Below are 6314 nucleotides of genomic sequence, written 5' to 3'. Positions count from 1 at the left end.
GAGTTTTTAGAAGAATGGATTTCGGTTGGTCGGTGATGAGGTCAAGCATGAAGGTATCGGTTAGTAAAGGACTTTTCCGTATAAACTTGGTGGGTGAAGGATCCATTAGAATGCTTGGAGATGAGAATATATAAGAAGATAATAGAATTATCATTTTCTATTTCCATAGTAAATTGAATATGGGGGGAAATGTTTCTAATATGGTTTAAAAAGGAAATGAGGGAGGGATGGCCATGAGACCAAACAACAAAACAAACACTTTGGTTTAAGATGCCAAGGGTTTAAGGCCATAATCCCAAAATGTCCATAACAATATTGGTGACCATTGGGGATATGAAGAGCCCGTGGTTGTACCTTCTATTTGTGCATAACAAGAATTTTTAAAGGTGAATAAAGTAGAGGTAAGAGAAACTTAAATGAGGGTTTTGAGGTCAACCAATTTGGAGATAATGTCAGTAGCTTTAAGAATCAAAATTTTGGTGAATAATAAGATAACATCAAAACTAAGCATAACATCTCGTTCATCAAGGTGAATGTTCCTTGTTTTTTAATAGAACCAAATGAATCTGTTGTAGCGGTTACAACCACCCCCCAAAATTTTTCCTTAACCTGTTTTGGAGCCTCCCTACGAACCTCACACAGCACTTTGTCTTGCTTCATCAAGTACTCAAGCTTCATGAGTTTTTCTCGCACAAAGGTAGCCGATAGATCACAATTGATCCATTCCCCTCATAGGCTGCTCATCAGGACTTGGTTCAGCTGTAGGCTTAGCAACTTCCCTTTGAAAATTGCACATTCCTGGAGGGAAACCAGCCTTCCCTCTAGGAATTACGCAATCCTGCCAGCCAACCCTCCCAGCAGGATTTGCGCAAATTTTCCCAGCAGCAAGCTGTTCAACCCAGGATTTGTGCAAATCTACACAATAGTGAGTTGCTCTGCACAGAAATTGCACAAACCTCCGGGGTAGTTGGTGGGCTCCAGTATTGTAGCAATAATGCTACAACTCCTGGAGCTTCCTTCTTTAATTTTATCAACCCGGTAGTTCGTAACAAACTTGGAAGCGACGGTGCTGTATGCACAAGTACTAGCTCTTGCCGCAGCTGTCACTTGGTCAGCTGGCACAAGTCCGCTAGGGGCTCAAACCAACTTCTATGAGCTCTTAGAAGAAGCTTTTTAACTGATGGACGAAAGCTAACTCAAAGGAAGCTAATCTACTTGCAGAAAGAAACTGAAAGCCAACAAGAAACGCAAACCCTAGCAAACCCTAATCCTACCAGCTAGTCTTACTGATGCAAAGATGGGAATGCAAACTACTGAAAGAGATGCCATTACTTTTATGAAGGTAAGATGCATGTGTATAGACTACTTCTTCCTGAAGAAAACATCTTTTTTTATTTTTGAATGAGTTATTTAGAATGATCATGCTTGTGCTGGTAACTGGCTTCTTACTGTGCAGAGGCGGATCACGGAGGAGAAATGCTTGGAAGAGGTCGGGAAGGTTCAGAGAGGGTCTAAGGAGTCCCTAACATCCTTCCAGAGAGTTTCACAAAGTTTGGCTGCCGAGAAACCGCGTTTATGAGCTTCTACAGGAAGCCTGCAGGGGTTCTACAGGATGTTTCAGAATTTCTACAGGATGTTCAGCAATTCCTACAGGATGTTCTACGATTGGATTTTGGATGATGGGTGAGTGGAAGAGGCTGCATGGATGGATAGGGAGGTAGGAGAGGGGTTGTAATGACTTAGTGACAGAGAGATGAGGTGATGAGAGAGTGTGTGAAGCTAGTTTGTCTTAAAGAGGGCAGAGGGAATGGAAGGCCAAAAAGGTAGGATGACGTGGGCAGTAGAGTAGTTGTGAGACGAGGGGTCTAATTTGGAGATGAGCAGTTGGCCTGGACGAAGCTTGGAAGGACAAGAGAATGATGGAGATGCACTGCACAATATAAACTGAACCAAATCATCCACGTCCTGCACATAATCAAAATATTACTAATCTATCCTAGCTGTTTAATGAAACCAATGAACAGCAACGTTATTTATAAAGAGAACTATGTATGGTACTGAAGCAAAGAAACATTCCAAGAGGTCTGAGCACATGGATAACTTTTACAAAGGAAAATATTGCACCAAAGATTGCATGAGTACGCAAACCACTGTTTTTGGTGGGTAGCATTGTCTGCAATTCCAGCCCCTAGAAAGAGGTGAAAATGAGAGTGCAGGCAACCCTTTTTTGGAACTTTTATCAATTCTAATCTCTTCACTCTATTCTAAACGTCTGCAGCAACTCTATCTACTAACAATGACCTACTTAACCACACCACGAAATCTAACTCAACAAACTGCGTTTCAAATGCATGTAAAGAAAACCATATTGTTGAAAGGAAAGATATTAATGCAAAAGAAGGAGGCCCTAGGCTCTCAGGTTGGGCCCAACCCCGAGAGCTATGGCCCCTTTAGAAACTCAGAGCTGGGATCAAATCTAACTGCTTCTCATTAAAAAATAATAATCATAAGTCAAAAGGTCTGCCAATGATGGCTACAAAAGAGCAAAAACAGAGCTAGCAGCTCGTAGTGCAGAATGTGCAACAGTTTTCCAAAAGTCCTTTTCGAAGGCTGAAGCCTTATCATTTATACATCACGAGGCCCCAAGCTGGCCTCCTAAATCTATGGGACTTGGCTGACCAAACTGGGAGTGAACAGCTGCTTCCTCAAAATCCGTTTGGCTGCCTTCTAGATCCGGTTGTGGTGGCTTTTGGAGCTCGGAGTTGGGGGTGAAGATCCCGAGGAAGGCTATTTAATGCCGTGGACAACCCTCCTACGAATCCTCAACCCCATCTTGGCTGTCTCCTAGCCCTTATCTGCTCGGTTTTGCTCCCACATGTGTCAAAAAACCTGAAATGAGCACGTGTTAGCCACCTAGGAATAGTGACTGCCCTTATTCGTACAAATGACATAAACATACTAAAAAATGATGCATAAGTTATGAAAAATGAAGGGTTGAGCAAGGGTAGTTAGGCAAAATGAGCCCAAAATGTTACCAAATTTGGGGCTCATCATCACCCCCCAGCTAAAATGATTGTTCATCCCTGAGCAACTAATCCAGCTCCTCGTCCTTCATTGCTTTCACCGCCACTCTCACATCCCAGGCTTCTGAGGTGGTATCCTCCTCACTGGCATGGAACCCAGCCTTCCTTTCCACCTCTTCCCACTACTTATGCTCTTATTTTTCTGTGTTGCCTTCCATCAATCCTAAAAGCAAAGGTGGGCTTAGCTTGAGGCCAATCCAGCTGGCTTGGAGGTTCTGTATGGACTTCTTGTAGAGGGGCACCCGTGCTAGAGCTTCCCTCATTCGAGTTGGAGTGTGATATTCTCTGATTTTGAGGCTGTGGGACAATGTGTTCCATCGGCGGGTGCAAGCATGAACACAGTTGTCCCCTAATAGTCGCTCCATATCCTCGAAATGTGCTATAGCCTGAGCCTGCTGATCCATGTATTTCAATAAAGTTTGAGGGTTGGTGGCTAAGTGTTGGTGGGCCGATATCAATGCAGTGGGATCCCCTGGCTCTGCTCTAATCAGCAGTGGCTCATGTAACTCTCGGTTCATGACCTCTTTGACCTCTGCTGCTCTCTTTTCTTCATGGTTCAACCATGAGGCAAATGCCATTAACTGCATATCTCCTACAACTGTGTTGGGATCCCATGAAGTCACATTAGGAAGGGCCAAATTATGGAGATAGAACTCTGATAGTTTGGCCTTGTCCTCTGATGAACTGCTATTGCATAACTCTGTGAACTGCTGGGGGTCTTGGATTTGGGAGATACCCCTCTGTGCCAATGCATTAATTTGAAATTGCAGCCACTGGTCCCGTAGGTATAGGCCATAAGATTTGGCCGGCTGTCTACATTGTAGAGCATCCATGGCCCAACTGGCCATGCAGGCCAGTTGTGCCTCTTTTTGCTGCAACTGCTGTTTGAGAGCTTGTATCTCGATTTGTGCTTGCAGTTCCCTTTCCTGTAGATGCGAGGTTAGCTCCCCAAGACCAACTTGCAGTCCTTCTTTGCCTTGATGTTCTGTTGTAGTGTCCCCTGATGATGTGCCCCTTTCTTTCCTCAGTTCCTGTAGCTATAGTTTGAGTTTCTCATTCTCTTCCTGTAGGAACACCTGCTGGCAGTTTGCCACGTGTTTGTCCATAGCTAATTCTCTTCGTGCCTCCTTGAGTTGTTCCTCCAAGGGGCCTATATCTGCCACTCATTTTGATTTAGCTATCTTCATCCACGTGTGGGTTCTCACTCTTTCTTCCTCCAACGCAAAGAAAAGCGGCACTGTGAATTTTTGTGGAATAATTTTTCCAGCCTCCAAAAAGTTATAATACGAGCTCAAGCTTGGCTGGGGACTAGGTTCCGGAATATGCTCTTCCTCTTCGTCCCTTGGTGGCTCTACTCCGTCTTCCCTAAGTGGTGATGTGGCTGCCTCTCCCTCCATTCTCTCGGTCTCCTTGAGCCGGGCCAATGTTTCCTGTAGAACGGCCTCAGCATCCTGTAGCGGGGTTTTTGAAGCCAACCTGTCCATTCTCTCCTTCCAAGCAGTTGTCTTCGGGCTCCCCCGCTCATAAGTGACTGATATTTTTGAGGGGGACCTCTCCCTTGGCGAGGTAGGGGTGTCTTCTATAGTAATTGGGCTGCTGGATGGAGGTTGGGGCCTGCCTGTTTTGATCCTCACACTTCTCCTTGCTTTGAAATACAGAGGTATTTCCCTCTTTCATTTTTCCCTCGGCTTGGGAGGGGTACTAAGGGTGGCCAGCACGGCTGCTGCCTCCCTTGCAAGGATTTCGGCTGTCTTCTCCTTTGGTTTTCCTTTCTCAGGACTTCCTGTAGAAAGCCCTGTAGCGGCTGATTTCTGGCTTCCTGTATAAGCCGTTTTTGACTTTCCTGAAGAAACAGGTGGCACCGTTTTAGCCTGTTTGGCTGCAGATACTTTTTCTTTTGACTTTGCTGAGGCTGCTTTCGAGGTGCCTTCACTGACATGGACTTGTTCAGTCCTTTCCACCCTACTTTGTAACCTTTTTTCCCTGGGTGTCAATGTGGGTTTGTCATCCTCTTTTTCGGCAACCTGGTGTTTCTCTTGTTTCCCCTTTTGTTCTTTCTTTGGTGCTTTGGCCGTGGTTTCTTGGCCTTTCCCTTTCTTCTCTGTGTGTATTGGCTCCTTCTCCTCGCTGCTGGAGGAGGTGAGCTCCTCGGTCAACATTTTGATGTCGCCATCCTTAGTCAAATTTCGGAAGGCTTCCCACGAGAGAGGGACGGTGTATGTGTGGAGTGCATCCTCCACGAGGAGCTTAATGAGCCCATGATGGGCTACCTGGTCTGGCGTGCCCTCTCGTAATTTGGTGGCACATTCAGTCATGGACTGCAGGAGGAAGTAAGGAATACTTAGCTTGTTTTCTGAAGGTAGGTCCATCTGGTACCTCAGTTCTGTGAGCAGCCGGAAATGGTACCCATATACGATGCTGAATCGTCCTTCGCACGTGATATATTTCATAATTTGGAGGCTGACCTCACTCCAGAGCGGTTCTAGGCTAGCTCTGCGAACCCCGTTCTTATCCTCTGAGAATTGCTCCTCCAGCAGAAAGAACTCATTTTTATCCTTCTGGCCTAGTTTTCTCTCCTCCTTATCCCACGGTACCCCCATCGGGAGGTCAGTGACTCTGCTGATGAACTGTGGGGTGAGTCTGAGATTCAAACCCCTGAAATTGACAACGGCCAGCGTTTTTGATTTTGGCTTCAAAGCTCGCAGGAATTCCTCTGCCACCTCATCATCATAACCTTGAAGCTTGTCGCCGAACGACATCCAACGTGCATGAGAAAACAGTTCTACCACCTCAAGGTTTTCCCGTAGCTTCTTTGAGTCTGTCGGTTCCTTCCTAATGAACCCACCCGGCATGGTGAAAGCTTGCTGTGTTAGCCGGAGGTGGCTGGCGCGTATCAAAAGATGGGCCTTTGGGATTTCTTTGGACAGAGCGCAGAATTACGCCTCTGTCAAGCACACAGTGCGTGAATTCTCGGCTATCTACAGGTGAGCCTTGACAGGGCCTTAATTATGAACCAAATCCTGTAGAAAACCCCGCACATACACTACGACGACAATTCTCATGCAAAAGGAAGACGACGCTTGCAAATTTAGGCGCAGACTGTAGTTTTACTTTTTTAGGACGTCGACTTCGCCACCCTTCAAACCAATTGCATGGGAGGAACAGGTTCATGCTTACCTTTTCCAATTTGCCACCTTTGACGTGAATAGATTGATTTCCTCCATAGCGGTG

This window comes from Pinus tabuliformis, chromosome 7, assembly GCF_031772625.1.
Source record: "Pinus tabuliformis cultivar Carrire ecotype Pingquan chromosome 7, CPIR1, whole genome shotgun sequence".
In the NCBI taxonomy this organism is placed as follows: domain Eukaryota; kingdom Viridiplantae; phylum Streptophyta; class Pinopsida; order Pinales; family Pinaceae; genus Pinus; species Pinus tabuliformis.
This window is presented reverse-complemented; position numbering follows the sequence as displayed.